The sequence below is a fragment of the Larus michahellis genome, chromosome 4, assembly GCF_964199755.1.
Source record: "Larus michahellis chromosome 4, bLarMic1.1, whole genome shotgun sequence".
NCBI lineage: Eukaryota > Metazoa > Chordata > Aves > Charadriiformes > Laridae > Larus > Larus michahellis.
The window spans coordinates 44,782,555-44,795,920 of NC_133899.1; the positions used below are offsets into that span (position 1 = coordinate 44,782,555).

General features: G+C 38.7%; 1 protein-coding gene across 13 annotated transcripts in view; it reads right to left on the minus strand.

The window, feature by feature from the left end:
- Nucleotides 1–13,366, minus strand: part of LRRC4C (leucine rich repeat containing 4C) — a 567,176-nt gene that overhangs the window by 360,747 nt on the left and 193,063 nt on the right. For 4 of the 13 annotated variants that reach the window (XM_074584307.1, XM_074584299.1, XM_074584310.1 and 1 more), the window contains exon 2: nt 10,433–10,478. The exons of the other annotated variants lie outside the window; for them this stretch is intronic. The gene's annotated coding sequence lies outside the window, so the exon portion shown is untranslated. The remainder of the gene's footprint in view (nt 1–10,432; nt 10,479–13,366) is intronic. 13 annotated transcript variants of the gene reach the window in all.

The window sequence follows — 13,366 nt, forward strand, 5'->3', positions numbered from 1 at the left end:
CACTGTGACGTGTTACAGTATTTCACCTTTAAATAAAGTCCATAATTTAAAAACAAAAAACCAAACAAAAACAGTATTTAAACAGAATTTACTCATAATTTTCTGGTACTGGTATGTAATTGCTGATGCTGTATTTTTGGGTAATGTTTTGATTCCATTTTCAGTAAGTTGACATTGTGAGGTCAACCTCAAGTCTACACATTTTAGTGAGATCATTCTGCTTTTAAAAATAGTTGTCTACACCCATTTAAGGAAATTGGCTGGCACTCCTGTTCCTGAGTGACACCCTCTACTAGAGTTTATTTCCCTCCTCCATACTTGTGATAGTACTGACTTGGAGATATATAGTGTGTTCATGTTCATGTTAGAAAAACAACTCAGCCTGTCTCAAAGCTGCACAGAAAAATGGCTGATACAGGAAATAGAAATGTGTATTTTTTTTCTTCCCATAACTGCACTGTTGTAGTTACCTAGAAGACAGGTAGGATGCAGAGTGGAGCTGCTTAGCACTTTATATCAAGTGAGGGAGAAAGCAGTTCAGTGACACAACTGTCATTTTTAAATAAAATTACCCATTTGCTGAAAAGTGACCGTGTTAATGAGTTCCACAGACGCGGGCTATACAGGGTGCTGTTTCCTTCCACTACTTTCTTGAACTACTTTTTCACCCTTGTTCAGAAACTGTCATGCATTTTGATTAGGAAAAAAACTCTTGCTTCTGCTCTGTAATTTTATGAGCAATTCTTACCTAACCTGCAAGGTTTTAAGAAAAAAAATATCATTTGTGTTAATTTTAGGAAAATAAGTAGAAACTTTTCTACATATTTGTTGCCTTGAATTGTATAGTTTGGACCTGTGCTGTGGAATGAAAAATATGGATTCACACAGTACAGGTGTAGTGTTTAATGTAACACTACATATATAACAGTTACTGTGCTGGGGTGCTGGTATAGAGTGAATAATGCAAATAGCAGTTAGAGACATCTGTCCAAGATCTCCATGAATGAAAAAATGAATGCCACTAATTCTAACAACCAATCCAAAACCTTAACTGAAAGACTGATCCTTCTTTCCAAATAAGAGTGTAAACACCTGCTTGTGTTTGCAAGACACATCTTAGAACTCATCAGAATTTGCCACCATGCAATAGAATTTATCACACATTAAGCCAATACGTACAGCAGGAGAGTTTTTGGTGAGCCTAAGCAGCCAATTTCTACATAGCTGACAGGTGTGATGCTATACTAAGCAGAACCAAACAATGCAGTTTCTCGCAAGAAACAAGTCTACACAGCTATTATGCTCAAACAACTTTCAGCACTTAGTTCTGAAAATTTTTTTACTTTCTTTTTTTTTTTTTTTTTTTACACTACACATTACCATAACAGAAATTCCCCCTTTTTATCTCTAGCTGTATGGTTCACTATTTAAATATTGCATGTGTGGAATTATTGCGGACATACAGCCTTCAAGAATGCATGGCATGCCATGCCATGCCCCCACCATCTGCTCAGAGAAGCTTATATGGGCACTAAGCTCACAGTTTTCTACTTTTACGTATGAGTATAATAAGAGAGAACACTCAGTCATTATTTATCTTCAGATACCTTTAAGTGCCCATCCATGGAGATAACATTTCAGATGATAGAATTTTTCAGATTCTGCTTTCTATCTAAAAAAGCAGAAAGAGAAAATTTCTTGGACGCCAGTGTAGTTACAATGCTTACAGGAAACTTCAGCAACCAAATGTGAGAATCTTAGTCACTTATAAGGTGTATAAGGCAGATACGGCAGAGTTATAAAACATTTTATGAAGATCTAGCTTTCACATGAATACAGCACAGGGAAATGTTTCTGACTGAAGGCTGGTTGCCCCAATTACACGTGGACAGACATGCAGTCCAATGTGGAATTAAAGGACTCTGTTCTTAAGTGTTGATGCAAGATTCACTGAAATTTAACCCTCAAGTACTTGAAGTTTTAAACTTGCCTGGGCCTTTACACATGTGCACAGGACAGTTCCAGCTCAAAGTTGCATTAATCTAAGAAGGAAAAACCAACACCTCTTTTGACCTTTTGAGTCAGAGGTGATTAATGACAAAAACTTTTTTTTTTCTTTTTTAATATGTTAGCAAGACAGTATTACAAAGGTAAAGTAAAGCTTGATTTCATTTAGGCATCTTAGCTCAAATCTATGACTTCATTGGTGATGATGACTAGTGATTATATCTAAAGCTAAAAGAACACAGCCAGATATCTAGATGCTGGCTAGATATCTGTAATGCTAGTAAGAACTTTCACAATTAGGACACTAGATTTACATGAGAAGCAAGTCACTAGTCATAAATACAGACTTACATGCTTTACTAAAAATCTAGCATAATGCATTTGTATTTATGTACAGGTATAAAGCATCATTGTAGTCAGCAAGCAGAATATACATGTGTTGTTTGATACCTATAGTGATTAAATAAAAAAATATTTCTGAAAATTTGTTGTTGATTGTACTGTTTAGAAGACCTTTGATGACTTAGGCACAGATACCTTGGTATATGTATGTATAGGCATTAATTTCACTGTTTTTGCATTTACAGAGATCAGAGTTTTACCCTTTCTTTTTTTTGAACTACAATTCTGTGAAATTGCTACTCAAAATGACATTAGGAACATGATCAGTGACCACAGACAGCTCTAAATATGCACTTGAAGCTTTAATAGTATGAAAGTCAAGGGGAAGTGAGGTGTAGTCTTGTGATCAAGTTCAATTTCAAAAATGGTCAAAGTTTGAAATGTCCCTCCCCTCGGAAGAGAATGATAATTTCCAGATATCAAAAATAAACGTGTGTTTTAAGTAAAAGAAATTAATAGTAGTAGTAGCAGTAGTAGTAGTAATAATAATAATAATAATAATAATAATAATAATAATAATAATAATAATAATATATTAGTAACTTGATTAATAATATATTAGTCGATTGACATTCTTCAGTAGGAAATGAAATTAATTCATTTAGTTCATTTTCTAGTCAAAACACTGTACCAGCATTGACTTTTGTTGAGTTTTGCAAAAACTTCTCCTGCCCTATACTATGTTTTCTGGAACAGAACAAGGAGCAAGACTACAGTGGAATACAATGCACAGTAAGGATTTTCATGTTGTTTTTCTGTATAAAACATTGCTAATTAAATTAAATTTAGAGAAAGTTCCAGTGGAAACTGAAAAGAGTTTTGTGATATCCTTGCATGAACACACAGATTTCTTGTGGGTGGAGGTCTCAGTTTCATAAGCAAGTGCGCTTTTCAGTTCATTGCAGAGTATCCCGCAGCTAATGCTTCAGATCTTATTTCTTAACAGTATAGAAGCAGACGACAGAGAGTTGGTGTTTTTCAGTGGGGTTGGGGGAAGAGTTTTATTGTTGCTATGGTAACAAAAAATCTTTTTTGCTTTCTTTTGTCATACCCTACAGTTGGCAGGCTTTAAGCTTTCAGACTGGACAGTCAAGCTTCCTCTCCTATGCATCAACAACTTGCCATAAAGAAGAGGGGAAAAAAAGGGCTGCAATCACATAAAAAAATTGGCTTGGAACTAAGTAGATTTTAAGCTTTTACAGGGCAAACCCCAGTAGCTGATTGGATCACAGTAGGACGTGTTTCTGCAATCTTGAGTAAATAAAAATTGTGATCCAAATAACCTCTAAAGAAAATCTTCTTTACCCTAAGGAAAAAAATAAAATTAAAAATTGTTCCATACGGTAGGATTTCCAGTAGAGAGGAGGATGAGGACTTTCCTGTGTTGTGCCTCTTTGAGAGAGATGTGCCTGTTCTGAGATCTCCTATAAAATCTGAAGAGGCAAACTGCCATGTCTGTTCTTTCCTCCAGGAAAGTGTGTCCCCAAACAACTGGGGTCTGAATCAAAATATCTCCAAATATAGTTATAAGATGACTTCTACACAAATGCAGGATTTGTTAGTTTTCAGTTACTGAAAACAACACTTTCTTTTCTTTCCCAGTACAAAAAAGACAACTTCTGCTCTAAAAATTTATTCTGTAAAAATGGCACTACATGTGCTTAGCGTGTGTGAGATCACATTCTATTTCAGACTTAAAGACCTGTTAGTTTTCCTTAAATGCAAGCACCACACCTTCAATTTACAGCTACAAGTCAACATGATTTCTTCTTTAGAAAAATTCTTTTATCTTCATAATATAGTATCACAGAATCATAGAATTGTCTAGGTTGGAAGGGACCTTTCAGATCATCGACTCCAACCATCAACCTAACTCTGACAAAAACCATCACTAACCATGTCCTTAAGCACCATGTCTACCCGTCTTTTAAATACCTCCAGGGATAACAATTCCAACACTTCCCTGGGCAGCCTGTTCCAATGCTTGATAACCCCTTCAGTGAAGAAATTTTTCCTAATATCCATCCTAAGCCTCTCCTGGCACAACTTGAGGCCATTTCCTCTTGTCCTATTGCCTGTTACTTGGGAGAAGAGACTGACCCCCACCTCACTACAACCTCCTTTCAGGTAGTTGCAGAGAGCAGTAAGGTTACAGCCTCCTCTTTTCCAGGCTAAACAACCCCAGCTCCCTCAGCTGCTCCTCATAAGGCTTGCTCTCCAGACACCTCACCAGCTTCCTGGCCCTTCTCTGGACCCGCTCCATCACCTCAATGTTTTTCTTGTAGTAAGGGGCCCAAAACTGGACACAGTACTTGAGGTGGGGCCTCACCAGTGCCAAGTACAGGGGGGAAATCACTTCCCTAGTCCTGCTGGCCACAATGTTCCTGAATCAGGCTAGCATGCTGTTGGCTGCCTTGGCCACCTGGGCACACTGCTGGCTCATATTCAGCCGGCTGTTGACCAACACCCCCAGGTGCTTTTCTGCTGGGCAGCTTTCCAGCTACTCTTCCCCAGTCCTGTGGCACTGCATGGGGTTGTTGGGACCCAAGTGCAGGACCCGGCACTTGGCCTTGTTGAACCTCACACCATTGGTCTTGGCCCTTTAATCCAGCCTGTCCAGATCCCTCTGTAGAGCCAACCTACCCTCAAGCAGATCAACACTCCTGCCCAACTTGGTGTCGTCTACAAACTTACTAAGGGTGCATGCAATCCCCTTAGCCAGATCATTGACAAAGATATTAAAGAGAACCAGCGCCAATACCGAGCCCTGGGGAACACCACTCATAACTGGTGTCACGGCTGCCAACTGGATTTAACTCCATTCACCACCACTCCAGCCAGTTTTTTACACAGCAAAGCATACGCCCATCCAAGCTATGGGCAGCCAGTTTCTCCAGGAGCATGCTGTGGGAAACGGCGTCAAAGGTTTTACTAAAGTCCAGGTAGACAACATCCACAGCCTTTCCCTCATGCACCAAGTGGGTCACCTTGTCATAGAAGGAGATTAGGTTTGTCAAGCAGGACCTGTCTCTCATGAACCCATGCTGACTGGGCCTGATCACCTGGTTGTCCTTCATGTACCACCTAATGCCACTCAGGAAGTTTCCATAACCTTCCCAGGCACCGAGGTCATACTGACAGGCCTGTAGCTCCCCGGATCCTCCTTTCGGCCCTTCTTATAGGTGGGCATCATGTTTGCTAGCCTCCAGTCAACTGGGACCTCCCGGTTTGCCAGGACTGCTGGTAAATGATGGAAAGTGGCTTGGCAAGCACTTCTGCCAGCTCCCTCAGTGCCCTTGGCTGGATCCCATCCGGCCCCATAAACTTGTGTATGTCTAGGTGCTGTAGCAGTTCTCTCACCATCTCCCTTTGGATTACGGGGGCTTCATTCTGCTCCCTACCCTACTAGCTCAAGGATTTGGGTACTCAGGGAACAACTGATTCTACTACTGAAGACTGAGGCAAAGAAGGCACTAAATACCTCGGCCTTTTCCTCATCCTTTGTTACCATGTTACTGTCCCCTAAGGAGATTCTCCTTAGTCCTTCTTTTATTACTGATGTATTTATAGATTTATTTTTTTTTATTTTTCTTAACATCCGAAGCCAGGTTAAGTTCTAGTTGGGCTTTGGCCCTTCTAATTTTTTCCCTACATAGCCTCACAATATCGATGTAGTGCTCATGAGTGGCCTGCCCTTTCTTCCAAAGGCCATAAACTCTTCCTTTTTCCCTGAGCTGCAACAATATCTTTCTATTCAGCGAGTCCAGTCTTTTTCCCCCACAGCTCATTTTTCAGCACATGGAGACAGCCTGCTCCCATGCCTTTAAGACTTCCTTCTTGAAAAATGCCCAGCCTTCCTGGACAGCTTTGCCCTTCAGAACCGCCTCCCAAGGGACTCTATCAAGCAGGCTCCTGAAAAGATCAAAGTCCACCCTCCAAAAGTCCAAGGTGGCAGTTCTGCTGACCCCCCTCCTTGCTTCTCTAAGAATCGAAAACTCTATCACTTCATGATCACTATGCCCCAGATGGCCTCCAACCATCACATCCCCCACAGGTCCTCCCCTGTTTACAAACAACAGGTCCAGCAGGGCTCCTTTGCCAGCTGGCTCCCTCACCAGCTGTGTTAGGAAGTTATCCTCAACACACTCCAGAAACCTCCTAGACTGTTCCCTCTCAGCTATATTGTATTCTGAGCAGATATCTGATAGGTTGAAGTCTCCCACGAGGACAAGGGCTAGTGATCTTGAGACTTCTCCCAGCTTCTTGTAGAATATTTCATCATATAATATAAGAACCTTTCTAGTAGATTCTACCAATTCTTTCAAGCCTATCTTATTTCTGAAAAGTTGGAATCTTCCCACTTTGTATTAGTCCTACTTCAGCTCATTTAAGACATTTTTGAAAACACATTTTTTTGTATTTACTTTTCTTTGTAGTTAGGGGTAATAATTAGAATATCCTGCGTATTACACAGCAGTCTTCTCTTAATGAGTTCTGTTATATTATCCTCTGAACACTTCTTCAACATTGTTTTAAATGAAAATTTAAGCTGTTGGCAAAAGACTGAAATCTTGCTGCTGAAGCACTCTTTCATCTGCATTGCAAATTAGCAGCTAAGAACACATGTCTACTTGGAAATAATGCAGCAGCGGTAAGGAAATCCCACAAGTTTCAGGATGAGGTTATTCTTCCATAAAATCCATGAACCTGAGCCCTAAGCACAGCTTTGTTCCACTTTAATATTCTCATTACTTTCACAGACTTACTAAATATTATATGACATTAAAGGAACATATTTCAAGGTCCAAGTCTCTTTTCATGTTTGAAACTGTGTCCATTGCACTTTACAACTGCAAACTCCTAGCGATAGTTAAGTAAATCTTCAGTGATAAAAGGGGCCTATGTACGAAGGAGCTGTTAGAATTCACACGCAGAAAAATGGGACCAAGTGTTATAATAAAAAACCACACTGGTTACTCCATAGATCATCTCAATTGTTTCTCTAAGACCAAAAAAAACTGTGACAGCTAGTTTGAATCAGAAGCTGTGCAAAAAAATCCTATTTTTGAATTAAGAATACACTTTTTAAAATTCCCTTAAAATTGATTCTGGTAACTGCTTTTCTTAAACACCTTTCTGAAAAGATCAATAATATATTTAGACAAAAATTGACATCAGCACATGTTATGACTATAAAGCAAACAACATAAAAAAAACCACCCTAGGAGAAAAATCTTTATTGCTCTACACTTAACGCTAGCTTGCCTAAATCAGTCATTAAACTGACTAAACTAAGTTACTCTTCTGTTCTAGCTACTAAAATTCCTTTGGCCCTTCTGCGCCAGTTTCTGTTCCACTGGGTAACCACTCTGGATGACTGCTCTGCCACTGGTAGGGTGGACATGGAATGATGACAAACAACTATTTTTTCCGCTACCATGTAGGATTCCCCAAATACAATAATCAGATCCTGTACTGGCTGTATGTGCCATAGTTCTTAGCATGATCAAAGCAAACCAGCCACCTCCCTGGGTATTGGCTTTTTTCATCTCCTCACAGCAGTAATGGTTGAACAGAGCAGTAAGATATTGACAGTGCCTCCCTGTCTTATTTTATGTTTTATTTGTTAAAGGAGACTGGGGTTTCAAAATCTGACAAAACAAATCAGTTTGGTGGCTGCAATACAGACCTCATTCAAGTAGCAACTGTGTAAATAAAATAGCCAAATTCAGAAATGCGGTATTTTCCTTAGGAGACTGCGTTACAGTAAACAGAAGAAGCTGGTCTCTGCTCTCCCACTGAGGTTTCTTCACTTCACATCATTATAACACATCAATAAAGCTGTCTGAGCACCTGCCTGTTGTTATGGGCTATAAATCCCACAGTATTACCAACCACTCCAACTTCATTTTAGCAAATGTCTGTTACTGATTAAATGCTCTATGTTTCAAAGAGTTGCATCTTCAGTTGAAGATGTATGGAAACAGCAAGGCTAACAAATCAGGCAGTGAAAAGGATTAGAGAAAGTTCTCAGTATCCTTGAAAGTGCTACTTTACACTCAGTTATATTAACTCAAAGTATATTAATTACCATAACTAGGAGACTAGGTCTTACTTTCTCCCATGTGAACTCTTGAGAACTTCAAGCGTACACCACTAGTAAAGAAAGAAGCAGCTCTACTGTGCCCTGATGTATTGTATGTGTCTTATTTCTAGCCTCAATTTATTTCACATTTGAATTGTGAGGCCATATTTGCAACTTTTTGATAAAGAATAATCTACATGCAACCTCTTTCCTACAAACATACTTGAAAATTACGAGGCCACCTCTTAATCATCACTTTGATAATTTCAGCAGACTGAATTTCTGAAGCCTTTTACTGGCAATGCTTCCCAGATTACAGGCCATTCTTGCAACTCTGCTCTGAATTTGTCTCAGTGTTTTACATTCTCATAAAAATATACCTAATCTGGACATTAATACATATAAAAGTTACGCTAACGTTGTAAAAAAAAGCGATATCAAGAAAAGCGATATCGACTTCAGGATCTTACTTGATGCTTGCCTTCTAATCCAACAATATTTTTGGCATAAAAGCCACTTTCAATGCAATAAAAAGCTCATGCAAAACCAGCACAAGATCACATGAGGTAAAATATGAAGCAAAAATACCTTTAACTATTTAAATATTTCTTGCAAAAATCAATAATTCAGATTAAAATGTTTTATATTTCCTGCTTCATTTAATGTTGGGACATACAAAGCTCATTTAACCATTCACTCTTTTAACAATTTGTGATTCTCTCTATCAAGGATCATCTAATTCTACTTACACTAGCAATTATCAGAAGTACGTGATGTACATTATTTTCTTCTCTATTAAGGTATATTTTTGTTTAAATTTGGCAGACTTTAAAATGTCATGTCAGATGTTTGCTATTAAAATAAAATTGTGAACAAGTACAATGCTGTTGCCTGCCTGTTTTTCATGTATTTAATATGAAGAGTGGAAGGAATGTAGAGAAAGTCTCTCAAATACTGTTGTTAAGTGGCTTGCATTAAATTCTAGTATTTCCTCAGGAATTACTCTATGCAATCATACACAGAGTTTTATCTTGACCCTGTTTCATTGAAGGTATGAGTGTTTCTTTTCTGCAATTACCTTTGCTATTTGGGGTTTATATTCATCAATGAAGTTCCACTTAAATATCACGGTTAATTATTTTTTTTTTAATTTCATACGGGAATTCATATGTTAATTACCTCTGCCTTCACAAAATGTGCATTGATGGCTTGATTACAGTTGGACACTTTTGTTTCCCCCTTTAAAGCCTTTCTCTGACGGGATCCCTTATGTAAAACTCTATGTAATTAACAAATTTCTCCACAATACAAATATCTACTGAATTTCAATTCTGACCTAACTTGACTTGCCACATTAATTCAATTAAAGTGATTTCCTGGAAGGACATTGTTTATTGATGAGATGACCTAACCGAATATTAGCTTGGCAGGCACCTGTGGTCAATACGGAGCCACACAGAAATCTGGAGCAGAAAAACAATCAGATTGAAAACTGCTTACCAGTTCCTTTTATAATTAGTCTATTTCAACTCTGAAAACTCCATTTTGAAATGTTCATTATACAACCCACACAAAGGTTTGGGAGATATTCTGTCATTTAGAAACCTATATCTGGAAATTTCCTCTAAAGTTACTGAATTCGTCTGGTGAATATGAAAAATCCATGCAGATACTGGTATTGCCAGGGACTTCTCTTAAGAAGATAAAAGGTGTCTATAAAGCAAACAGTAGTGGCGTAAGGGGTGATGCAATCAGCTTATGGATTTTCAGTCCTCTCGGGAAAAGGGACAGGGTTTAGTTGAAAGCAGATGTGTCCCGAAGAAGACGATGTGTGCTCGTGCAGAGGAGGGTCCAGAAAGGGTCTGGCTCCTTTGACCACAGGATGGTGTTTCATGACACATAATAGAGTCCAGATAGATCAAAAAATATTTTGCTTACCAAATTACACGCCTCCTTATGACTGAGGGGAGACAGTAACAGAAACCTGTAGAGAGGCAGAAAAATTGTGACTAACCCTAAAAATTTAGGAAGAAGTAGAATATTCACAGCAAGGAACAAAGGAAGGAAAATGAGTCTGCATGCCAAGCATCTAAGCCGATCGCATACTAATCAAAGTATTACAAAGGTGTTCAGACCTCTAGGAGGACCTGGTTGCCTAGTACAGATTACAAAAATAAGAAGATTAGCTGAACAGAAAGAATTGGGCCTTGTGATAATTAAGAAATTTAATTAAATAGCTGGCTATTGGGAAAGGAATACTGTGTGCAACAGACTGCTCAGCAACAGATACAGTGTCCTATGACAATTTTCTAATGCTTGACATCTTATTTTATGACAAAATTTCTATATAGCAGAGAGGTGGAACCAGAGGAGAGCAAACACAGTTTGTACACTTGGGGAAAAAATAAAGCTGAGGAGTTTCAGATTTTGAACTAAATTGCAGTTCTCATAAAAATACTGGGAAAAAAAAACCACAGTTAAATGAGTAACAGCTAGTAATTACTTTCTATGACAAAATAAAAGGTTTTATGTAGGTTTCACATACTACCATTTGAGTTCCGGGTTTTGACACTGCCTCATCTGATATGCTCATAAACAGGAGAGAAAGCACAGTCTAGATGAAAACAGATTAATGCTGAGGCAAAGCTACTTAGAGAACAATTCTCGGAAAGTTACTACCAATGCCATTTCATCAAAATGAAAAAATACATCTATTGAAGTTCCCCATTGATTCAGGCCTACTCAGTGTTTTCATTAATGATGAGGATGCTGAAAGATAAAACGTGACGGGCAATTGGAAGGACAGGCCTAGAATTGAAAGTTATTTTGACAATGTGGAACTATGCTTTGAAAAACTAAACCGAAGCAAACCAAATTACCCTTAAACATGGACAATACTCTCAATCTAGGGTAAGTAACCTGCTACACAAATACAGCATGGAAAAATGGTTTCACAGAAAAGGATTTGGAAGTTTTTATGGTTCAGGAGCTAAACATAATTTCATGCTGCTGTAAAAGCAGTAAATTGTATTTGGGATGTATCTGCTAATACACAGCCTATAAAAGGTAGGAAATTATCCTCTACAGCACTTATCAAGGATGAAGACTCACACAAAATATTGTGTCAAATTTCAGGCATTTCAATAAAGATGAGGGTAAGCTGCAGATAGTCCAGAGGAAACAAGACAAATACAAAGACAATATGACTTGTGAAAAAGGGAGGAGGAGAGAAAACCAGAAAAGAGTAAGAGAAGGTTATGATAAGTTTCCAAATACCTAAAGAGTTGCTGCAAAGAGGACAACGTGAATTGATTTTCCATGCCTAGGGATTACATGACCAATAGTGACAGATTTAAACTGCATCAAAAGGAAGAACCAAGTTAGTCCTAAGAAAAAAAAAACCCTAACCATGCGGAAAATAACACAGTAAAATATAATATGGAAATGGTGATGCCTCTATCCCCAGAATTAGTCCCTTCAGAGGGATTTTGGCATGCCATAGACATGGGCTGACAGAGACCTAATGAAGTTTGACAAGGGCAAATGCAAAGTCCTGCCACTGGGATGGAGTAACCCATTCCAACTGCACACAGGGCTGCATTAGCAAAATGACAGACAGCAGATTGAGGAAAGTGATTATTTCCCTCTACAGCAGTTCTGAGATTCAACTGTTGTCCATGTGTACTTCTTGTATGAGACAGAGTACGAGACAGATGTTGATTTACTGAAGTGAGCCCAATATGATTTAGAGCCTAGAGCAAATGACGTACATGGAGAGGCTGAAAACTGGGGTTGTTCCGTCTTCACAAGAGAAAACTCATGGGAGATCTTACCTGAACTGCCTAACGGGAAGCTGTCAAGAATACAGAGAGAACCAGACCCTCCTCAGCAGTGCCAGTGACAGATGAAAGAAGATTAACACAAACTGCAACAAGGGTAATCTGCTTAGATGCAAGGGAAAAAACCATTCACCACGAGGGTTGTCAAATTGCAGCTGGTTACCCAGAGAAGTTGTGGTATCTCGATCGTTGTAGATATTAAAAACCTGTGTGAACAAAGCCTGATCTAAACTGGCCATACGATGAGCAGCTGCACTAAGTGACATTCACAAGTTCCTTCCAGGTTATTCCATGGATTCAAGTCCTCCTGAAAAAGCATTTATCAGGAATGACATAAGCATACTTGATTGTATCCTGCATCACAAGGATGACTACATTACCTTGAGCAATTCTGTCAGCTCTACAATTCTAGCATTTTCCCACTTGCAGGGGTATTTTGAGGTTATATACAGTTGAGAACAGAGGATTTTATCAGCAGACAATTTCACAGAATGACAGAATAGTTGAAGTTGGAAGGAACCTCTAAAGATCATCCAAGTCCAATCCCTGTCTCAAAACACAGTCAACTTGAGCAGTTTACTCAGGACCATGTGTATCTGATCCTTAGTACCTCAAATATCTCCAAGGATGGAGATAATATCAAGAACAGAAGACTGCTGGTAACCAGTTTAGCTTCCTGTTTTTCATGTTCAGGTCTCACATGGTAAGTCAAGTTTGCATCGCACATATTCCTACCAGACCCACAGACATTTGAATATGCCATATAAAAGCATCACTGGAACAACGAACCTACCTATAAACCAGGAAAACACTTACAACTGCCTTAACTCTTTTTTATTTTCTTATTTTTTACCATCATCATCATCACTTACAATAATAATGCAGGGAATTTGCTGTCTTTCCTCAGCACAGCTGGAAAATTTATCTCAATTTTGACTTACACCACCCCTTTCCCATGTACTCTGCATGCAGTTATTTGTCATAAACAAATAAATTAGCCTTAACTGTTATGAGCATGCAGACTGCTTTCAAT